The 10,583-nt window shown below is 46.5% G+C and overlaps 1 non-coding gene across 1 annotated transcript; it reads left to right on the top strand.

Annotated features, from left to right (window-relative positions):
- The first annotated feature begins 9,550 nt into the window (after positions 1 to 9,550).
- On the top strand, positions 9,551 to 9,688 carry LOC119928972. The gene has a single exon (XR_005451117.1). It is a non-coding gene; the product is annotated as a small nucleolar RNA SNORA7 (small nucleolar RNA).
- The last annotated feature ends 895 nt before the right edge of the window (positions 9,689 to 10,583 follow it).

Here is a 10,583-nt window from a genome sequence, read left to right as displayed (position 1 = left end):
TCCAAAGATAAAGTCCAGTGACTGAGGATTTGTCAATGCCTTGGAGGGAGGCTGATAAGACATGTGTGACTGACAATTCATAGTTTGGGGGGCATCAAGACCTAAAGGAATGAGCATGTGGCTGGGATTCGTAAGACTTGAGATGTTTACCCAGTTCTGCCACTGGCCAGCTAGGAGACTTTGGTCCAGGAACATAACCTCTCGGGGCCTCTCTGTAAATCAGGATTCAATATGTGCTCTCTCTTTCTCTTACAATCTGAGCCCCTGTGGACTGGGAAATATGTCTGTTCTGATTATTCTGTTTCTACCCCAGCACTTGGCAGTCTTTTGCCAGTAAATTATTGATAAATGCAATGATTATAACGTTGATACAACTAATAAAGATAAAAACAAGTATTATATGAATTGTAAGATCACTCTTGGTGGTTATGAAAATCAAAAAATAGCTCAGTGACAAGGGAGAAGGGACGCAACCATGGAAACTCCTTCGTCCACTTTTTACTGGTAACGTTCTTGCCTTGCCTCACTAAAATCCTTAGTAAACTCTCATGAGAGTTGAAAATAAATAAAATGCATCATTCCTGTTCTCCAGGAGATTATGATCTATTGGGGGAGATAGACACAGCATAAATTATGTAGAGTAGGAAGGAGAGAAGGGAAAGATGGGAAAGTGTATGAACGCTTGATTCAAGAGTACAGTTTCTATAGTCAGTGTGAATGGAGCCTAAACGGATTTGCAAACAGGATAAGTCAGAAGAAGCAGCGTTGCCTAACAGGTAGAGCACAGCACTGGGTTTCAAATGGACATGGGTTTTGATTCCGGTTCCAATACTCGTCTGCTGTGTGACCTTGGGCAGGGTCGCTTATTTTATCCGTTCCTCAATTCCCCCATCTGTAAAATGGGGATTGAGATGTGAGCCTCACGAGGGACATGGACTCCGTCCAATCTGATTAGCTTGTTAACTATTCCAGCACTTAGTATAGTGCTTGATATATAGTAAGCACTTCACAAAGGCCATAAAATAGTTACAGCTGGCTGATTGACAGTTTGAGTTTCTCAGGTTGTGAATTAGACAAAGGTGAAACCATTCACAGTGGCTCAGAACTGTCGTTGAAATCAGAAACCGTTGGGACGCTGGGATGCAGATGCCGCTGTTTCCATGAGAACCTCAAGGACCGGCACCATCGCTGGTGCTGCAGGGACCGGGTCCTTATAATAATAATGATGTTGGTATTTGTTCAGCGCTTACTATGTGCAAATCACTGTTCTAAGCGCTGGGGAGGTTACAAGGTGATCAGGGTGTCCCACGGGGGGTTCACAATTTTAATCCCCATTTTACAGATGAGGTAACTGAGGCACAGAAAAGTTAAGTGATTTGCCCAAAGTCACACAGCTGACAGGTGGCAGAGCTGGGATTTGAACCCATGACCTCTGACTCCAAAGCACGTGCTCTTTCCACTGAACCACGCTGCTTCTATCTCCCAGGAGCCTCACGAACCACGTGACCAGAGGGTGCTTGGCTTGTCCAGGCCACGAAGTCCTTCGGCAAGGTCCCGAACAATTATCCAGGGATCGTCCTCGGAGCAACTCCTGGTTTATCTACAGGGAAGGGGGCCCACCTGGATATTTTCTCAGGGTCTGAGGGAGAGCGGATAGGGATCGAGGGCACCTCTCTGTTCGTTCCTGGCTGACCAAACCTAGGAGTCTAGGGAAAAGAGGGGACCATTCCAGCCCTGCAGAGGTCAGCGACCCCCAGCCCCAGGCTGCTCCGGTGAGAGTGACCGGGGATGGGTGAGATGGTAGGGAGGGGAGGACGAAGATGAGGATAGAAGAGATGGAATCAGTCTGGAGCTTAAGTTGGAGTTCGGACCAGGACCGTGGCTCCCAGCGGGGCAGGGGTGCTAGCAGGAGGGAAGGTGTTTTCCAGTTCAGTAACCCCCAACCATCACACACCTCTCCTCCTTCCTCCTAAAACCTCGTTACCACGCCAACTACCCGCCAAGCTACGGTGCTCCAGCACAGAATCAGCACAGTGGACAGTCCGGTCGTCCATCAGTGGGTCCCAGAGTCTCTTGCAGAGGGTAAATGACAGGCAGAGCTGAGAGAGTGTGACGAGCCTTGGACAGTCACTGGTACTCTCAGCTATTCCTCCCTGTAATAGTTCTTTCCGAATGTTGGGAGAAGACAAATACTGAGAAAGGTTGTAATACCTGCCCTCATGGGCTTTCCAGCCTACTGGGCTAGGATGACACAATATAATTTACTATCAATCAATTAATCTTGAATCATATTTATTGAGTGCTTACTGTGTGCACTAAGCACTTGTAGAGTAAGAATAGTAATAGTAGTACTTGTTAAGCTCTTACTATGTCAAGCACTGTCCTAACCGCTGAGATAGATACAGGTTAAGCAGGTTGGATACAGTTCTTGTTCCCCCATTTTACAGATGAGGCAACTGAGGCTGAGAGAAGTTAAATAACTTGTCTACGGTGACAAAGCAGACATACGGCGGAGCCGGAATTAGAACCCAAGTCCTTAGGACTCCTTCTGACTCCCAAGCCCATGCTCTAGCCAATTCATAACGCCATAACTGACACATTCCCTGTCCCTACTAGAAGGAAAGAAAGAATGGAAAGATGAATATGCAATTATAGTATGTCATTTTACAGACGAGGAAACCGAGGCCCAGAGAAGTGAAGCGACTTGCCCAAGGTCCCACAGCAGCAAAGGGACAGAGGCAGGATTAGAACCAAATTACTCTGACTTCCTCTAAACTATGCCGGGAGAGTATAATTGAACAGAGCTGGTAGATGTGTATTCTGCCCTCAAGGATCTCATAGTCAAGAAGAAAACTCCTGGGCCCATGCTTTTTCCACTAAATGAGGATGGACATGAATGGATTCGCGCCTCAGTTAGGTGAAGTGGGTTTAGAGGGCTGGGAAGTGAATCGGGGAAATTGGCGGAGGGGAAGATTTTAGCAGTGCTCAGAATTCGGAAAGAACTGTGCTCTCTCTGATTTTAAGTGGATAAGAGAGGGATTTCCAGGCTAGGATGGAAATGGGAGAGGACATCATGAGTAACAACTAGAAAGTTACTTTTAGAGCTGAGAATACGTGTTTAACAACGGGAAGGGGGTGAAGTGCAGTCATAGGATGGGGAGACCACAAACCGATTGTGAGTTGTTGTTGTTCACAAAAGACACAACTTGTCCTGCGAACAGGTTGAGGAGAGGAGAAGACATAGGCTGAGCTATGCTTTAGGAAAGGACTAGCCGAATGATGAGGTAAGCTTGTGTTTGTGTGAGTACAAGTATGAATTCAGATACTGAGTCAATCGAATCAGTTTGATGCCTATATGGGTTTTATTTTTGTTGTTTGTTTTATGGTATCGTTAAGTGCTTATTATATGCCAGGTACTGTACTAAGCACTGGGTGGATACAGGCTAATCAGGTTGGGCACAGTCCATGGCTCACATGGTACTTTCAGCCATAATCCCCAATTTAAAGATGAGGTAACTGAGGCACAGAAAAGGTAAGGCACAGAGAAGGTATGACTGGCCCCAGGTCATACAACGGGCAAGGAGTGGAGACAAGATTAGAACCCAGGTCCTTTTGTCTACGAGGCTCATTCTCTCTCCACGAAATGGCTGTATTTATAAAGGCACTTCTTGTTTGACTATAGAACCTGCAAAAAAAATTCACCTCATGTTCAGATCTTTACGTTCTCTGACCTCTCCTATACGCTATTCATTTTAGTTTCAGTCTCCTCAACCAAAAATAATACTCTTGATATTTAGTATGTGCTTACTACATTCCAAGCAGAGTATTAAGTGTTGGCGGAGATTCAGGGTAATCCGGTAGAACACAGTTCGTGTCTCATGAGAGATTCACAGACTAAGTAGGAGGGAAAACAGGTATCGAATCCTCATTTTACTGTTGAGAAAACTGAGGCACAGAGAAATTAAGCCACTTTTCCATGGCTATGCAGCCGACAAGTGGTAGAGTTGGGACTAGAACCCTGGTCCTCTGACTCCCATTCATTCATTCATTCAATCGTATTTATTGGGCGCTTACCGTGTGCAGAGCACTGTACTAAGCGCTTGGGAAGTACAATTTGGCAACATATAGAGACGGTCCCTACTCAACAGCAGGCTCACATTCTAGAAGGGGGAGACATACAACAAAACAAACCATATTAACAAAATAAAACAAATAGAATAGTAAATATGTACAAGTAAAATAAATAGGGTAATAAATATGTACAAACATATATACAGGAGCTGTGGGGAGGGGAAGGAGGTAGGGTGTGCGGGAGGGCTAGGAGGGGGAGAGAAAGGAGGGGGCTCAGTCTGGGAAGGCCTCCTGGAGGAGGTGAGCTTTCAATAGGGCTTTGAAGGGAGAAAGAGATCTAGCTTGGCAGATGTGCAGAGGGAGGGCATTCCTGGCCAGGGGGAGGACATGAGCCGAGAGTCGACGGCGGGAAAGGCGAGAACGAGGCACAGAGAGGGGGTTAGCGGCAGAGGAGCATAGGGTGCGGGCTGGGCTGTAGAAGGAAAGAAGGGAGGTGAGGTAGGAAGGTGCGAGGTGATGGAGAGCCTTGAAGCCAAGAGTGAGGAGCTTTTGCCTGATGTGTATGTTGATTGGTAGCCACTGGAAATTTTTGAGAAGGGGAGTAACATGCCCAGAGCATTTCTGCTCAAAGATGATCCGGGCAGCAGTGTGAAGTATAGACTGAATTGGTGAGAGACAGGAGGATGGAAGATCAGAGAGGAGGATGATGCAGTAATCCAGCCGGTATAGGATGAGAGATTGAGTAGACACAACTCAGTGTTGCCAACCTTTACTTCCCAAGCACTTAGTACAGTGCTCTACACACAGTAAGTGCTCAATAAATAGGACTGACTGACTGAATGAATGAATAGACTGTGAGCTCATCCAAACTGTCAAGGCTGTGCCACAGTGCCAAAACCCAGCAGACGGCTGCCTGGTAGAGATGGTTGGGCAGTGGATAATGATGATGATGATGATGATGATGATGATGATAATAATAATAATAATAATAATAATGCTATTTGATATGCTCTTACTATGTGCCAGGCACTGTTATAAGCACTGGGGTGGATAGAAGCCAAACAGGATGAAGGGACTTGTGATGCAGTGTGGACCAGCTGCAGCTCCCGGACCTCCGAGAATCCCAGCAGGAGGACAATGCCCCCCTCCTGCAAACCCTTTGCCGGTCGGCGGACGCCAACCTGATCTGAACCCCAACGTAGGTCCCGAGTGTGAGCATCTCCCCAGACTGGCTCCGACTCTTCCATACGCCTCTTTGTCCCGCCCTGTCACTCCACCCCACTCCAGCAAAGTCACTCTCAATGGGGCAGTGTGGGCCTGAGGGGCCTGGACCTCCATCTCCCCTTGATCCTCTGGGTGGGGCGGGTCACGAAATCTCCAAAGAGCTGGCTACTGCTCTTGCCACACAGGATGTGCTCAGTAAATTGCAGTGATGGACTGCTGGATGGATGAATGAATGGATGAATGGATTGATGGATGCATTAGAGGTGATGGATCTGCGCAGTTGGATGGGATCTGTATACATCTTTACCTCCCATCTTTCAATAGTCGTACCTACCCTAAGAGTGCTCCTTATTCCCCACCTCTTCATAGCTTTAGTGAAGGATATCTCCTCCGAGAGGCCTTCCCTGTCCAAGTCCTCGTTTCCTTTTCTTCCACTCCCTTCTGCATCACCCTGACCTGCTTTCCTTAGTTATATCCCTCCCAGACCCACATCACTTATTTCCACATCCTGTAATGTATTTATTCATATTAATTGCCTTTCTCCCACTCCCACGCTTTGAGGGCAGAGAACGTGTCTGTTATATTGTTATACTATACTCTCCCAAGTGCTTAGTACAGTGCACTGCACACCGTAAGCAATAAATACGATTGGCTGACTCTTAAATTATTTTTATTAATCATCATCATCATCATCAGTCAAATGTATGTATTGAGCACTTATTATGTGTAGAGCACTATACTAAAATCTTGGGAGAGTGCAATACAACGAAATCTGCCATCAGGTTCCCTGCCCATAACAAACTGGCCGCCTAGATCAGCTAACTGAATATTTGGTCAGGTCATTGGATAAAATCATCGAGACCTGGGACAGTTTGGAGGCTGAAATGTCTTGGATATTTTAGCGAGATTCCACAGGTGAATGGTTATTCCTCCTACTCTGAATACGTTACGAAAAATCAAAGCAATGCAAGGAATCATTATGGTCCATCCATCCGGATTCTAATCCCGGCTTTGCCACTAGTCTGCTGTGTGATCCTGGGCAAGTCCCTTCATTTCTCTGGCCCTCAGTTACGTCATCTGTAAAATGGGGATTGAGACTGTGAGCCCCACGTGGGACAGGGGAATGTACCCATCCCGATTTGCTTGTATCCACCCCGGTGCTTAGTACAGTGCCTGGCACAAAGAAAGCGCTTAACAAATACCACAATTATGATGATGATGATGATGATGATGATGATTAGTAACACACCTGGAAGATACCCTAGAAAGCGATTACAAGATACCTCTAAACATACTGTTGCAAGACTCTGCAGGTAGCTGGATCTAAGCCAGTAAGTATAAATTCATGGGCTCTTGATCAAAGTCGCAATTAATTATTATAATAATAATTATCAGTGTTATCATTATAGTCTTTACTAACAGTGTACATGCAAAAGGCTGTAACAAGTGCTGAATAGAAACAAAATGATCAGCTCAGACAAAGTATCTGGTCGTAAGAGGCTCAGAATATAAGAGAAAGTGACAGCATATATTAAATCCTAATGTTACAGAGAGATCCAGAGAGGTTAGGTTGTTCACCCCAGGTCACACAGCTGGTCGATGGAAGTGTTAATGATAATAATAATAATAATGGCATTTATCAAGCGCTTACTATGTGCAAAGCACTGTTCTAAACGCTGGGGAGGTTACAAGGTGATCAGGTTGTCCCACGTGGGGCTCACAGTCTTAATCCCCACTTTACAGATGAGGTAACTGAGGCACAGGGAAGTGAACTGACTTGTCCAAACTCATACAGCTGACAATTGCCAGATCTGGGATTTGAACCCATGACCTCTGACTCCAAAGCCCGTGTTCTTTCCACTGAGCCACGCTGCTTCTCAAGGGTTGGCATTGGAACGCAACAATCATGGCTCTCAGTGGCATGATAAATCCCCTCTAGACTGTAAGGTCCTTGTTGGCAGGAAATGTACCTACCAAATCTTTTCTTTATCTTCCCCTCCATACCCTGTCCTCTCCTTGATTTTCCCATCACCTTAGATGACCCACCATTCTTCCTGTCTCACAAACCCATAACCTTGGCAATATACCCGACTCCTTTCTCTCATTCAACCCACAAATTCAATCCATCACTAAATCCTGTCAGTTCCACCTTCACAACAAGGCCGAAATCTGTCCTTTCCTCTTCATCCGAACTGCTACCACGTTAATACAATCCCTTATTCTATCCCACCTAGATCACTTTATCAGTCTCCTCGCTGACCTCCCATGTCTCCTGTCTCTCCCCACGCCAGTAAATACTTCGTTCTGCTGCCCGGATCGCTTTTCCTATAAAAACATTCAGTCCATGTTTCCCCACTCCTCGAGAACCTCCAGTGTTTGCCCATGCGCCTCCTCATCAAACAAAAACTCCTCGCCTCTAGCTTTAAAGTATTCAATAACTTGCCCCCTCCTACCTCACCTCGCTACTGTCCTAGTACAACCCAGACAGCACGCTTCGCTCCTGTAATAAATATCATTGATTGGCTGATGGATTGAATATCAGCGCAAGGAAACGGACATTTCGACCTATAGAGGAGTCTGGGGGAATCTGTTTTTAAGACTGTCCACAGAACAGTTTTCATGTCCTGGTTCCTCAAGCTGTAGATGAGGAGCTTCAGGACCGGGGCATGACGGCATATAAAACTGACATCAGCAGGTCGAACACTGAGGAAGAGTGTGAGGGCGACTTTGAATAGCCAAACACGCATGTGAGGAGGAAGATGGTGACGACGACGTTATGGGGCAGGCAGGTGGAGAAGGCTTTGGCTCAGCCCTCGGCGGCTGGCATCCTCAGAACAGCCCAAAAGATGTGCATCGTCGGAACGGCCGGGAAGATGCATACGTATGAGGCGACAATAGCAATGGAGCCTATGGCACCTATGGTTAGACCAGACGTCACGCTCACGTTGATGGTAGATTGGTCTTCAGAGCAGGTGATCTTCAGCAGGGAGGGGATATCACGGAAGAAACGCTGGAAAACGCTGGACCCGCAGAAGCTCAAGGGGAAGGTCGAAGCTGAAAACAACCCCGAACAGTCTTTCGCTGAGCCAGGAAGGGCTGCCATCTTCCCGGAAGCAACTGGTTTCATGACGACCTCGTAGCTGAGAGGGAGGCAGATGGCGGCACAACAGTCATAGGACATTGCCATGAGAATGTAAAACTCCGAGGCATCGAACAGGACTATCAGGAAGAGGTGAGTGGCTCAACTCAGGAAGGAGATGGATCGACAATCAGTCAAGGAGATGGTGACAGATTCGGGGACAGTGACGGAGATGACTGCCTCCATTGATTAGGGACAGATTACTGCGGAAGAAGTACATGGGGGTGTGGAGGCGCCGGTCGAGGGCAGTGACGATGACGATGAGGAGATCAGGGTCGCCAGGTAGACCAGGAAGAACAGTGCAGCATGGACCACCTGCAGCTCCTGGACCTCCGAGAATCCCAGCAGGAGGAATTCCCTCATCGTGGAGATGTGGGACATTTCTGGAGGGTGTTGTCGACTCCCTGCACAGGAAGAGGGAAGACTTCAATTGACAGGCCTTGATGACATCGATAAAGGAATCAAGATTAATTCCCGTAGGAGTAAATCAATGATTTGTACGTTCTGAGTACCTACAGATTTCAATAGTATTAGTACAAATGATCCTTGCTGTCAAGGAATTCCAAGCTCACAGTCTTTTAGGAGTGGCATAGTGTAGTGAAACGAGCACGGTCCTTGGAGTCAGAGGACTTGGGTTCTAATTCTGGCTCTACCACTTGTCTGCTGTGTGACTTTGTCATACTTAACTTCTCTGAGCCTCAGATTCCTCATCTATAAAACGGAAATTCAAGGCCTGTTCTCCCTGATACGGAGACTGTGAGACCCGTGAAGGGTAGAGAACATGTCCTACCTGATTACTGTGCATCTACCCCTGTACATACTACTGTGCTTGATGTATAATTAGCATTCAACAAGAGACACAAGCACTGTTATTATTTGGGGAGACAGAAACTAAAATAAATTGCAGATAGGAGACTACCAGAGAGCATAATGAGATGAATTACTGTGAAATATTGTAGGCCAATCAACATATTTATTGAGCAGTTATTATGTGCAGAACACTGTACTAAATGCTGGGGAGAGTCCAACATAATGAAGTTGGTAAGTATGTTCCCTGCCTACGATTACCTAATAGTCTGGAAGTGATTTGATACTCAAACTAACACTCTCAGCCCCTCCCTCTCAGGATCGCACTTGGAGAGTTTCCAGTACTCCTCCAGTCTCGGTTATGGGAGGGAAAGTCAGGCAGAGGCCTACCCATTCCATTCCTAGCTTGGCCAGTGGCTAGCGAGTGGAAGGCAATCTGCTACAAGTCAAATCTCACCTATGCTGGGCAGCAACGGCATGGGAGAGAGTCGAGAGCGGAGACTCAAGTTTACTGCATGGAAGAAGGCAATGGTAAACCACTTTATGTTTACCAAGAAAACTCTATGGTTACACATGCCATAATGACTACTGGTAGTTTATCCATAAAGTCTCCTTCAGCACAGTGAAAGCCTGAGCCTCTGCCTTTGTCTTTGATCCACAGTTTGATCATTTGTTCATCTGCCTTTGACATTTTCCCATGTCGCTGCTGCCCAGCACAGGTAAATCAACTTTGTCTGACCTTTCCGCATAGATCTTTTCATTATGGGTAAACCCTAGCGAAAATATCTCTCAGTGGCATAGCTCTAAGCTTCATTGGTGTAGGCAAACTCTCCTGCTACGGTAACGCAATGATTCGCAGGATAACTTCCGATTAGAAGAATTGATTATGGTACCGGAGTTTTTTCCCAGAATCAGTCACACTGTCTCATCCTTGACAATCACGTTCCGACTGAAAACGTTTTTGACATACAGGAACCACTGACAGCCGAAGTGACTGTAGCGTCGTGCCGATACTCCATTGTAATAACTGAGCTTGGAGGGGAGGGAGGAGAACTGTGTCAGTGATGGGGCCACTGGTGGATAGAGCACGGTCCTGGAAATCAGAAGGATGTGGGTTCTAAACCCCGCTCCATTACAAGTCTGTTGTGTAACCTTGGACATGTCACTTCACTTCCCTGTTCCTCGGGTTACCTCATCAGTAAAATGGGGAAAAGAGTGTGAGCCCCATGGTGGACAGGGACTGTGTTCAGCCTGATTAACTTGTGTCTATCCTAGAGCTTAGAGCAGTGCTTGGCGCACAGTGAACGCTTAACATGTGCCGAAATTATTTATTATTGCTGGC

Source organism: Tachyglossus aculeatus, chromosome 5 (genome assembly GCF_015852505.1).
Source record: "Tachyglossus aculeatus isolate mTacAcu1 chromosome 5, mTacAcu1.pri, whole genome shotgun sequence".
NCBI lineage: Eukaryota > Metazoa > Chordata > Mammalia > Monotremata > Tachyglossidae > Tachyglossus > Tachyglossus aculeatus.
This window is presented reverse-complemented; position numbering and strand designations above follow the sequence as displayed.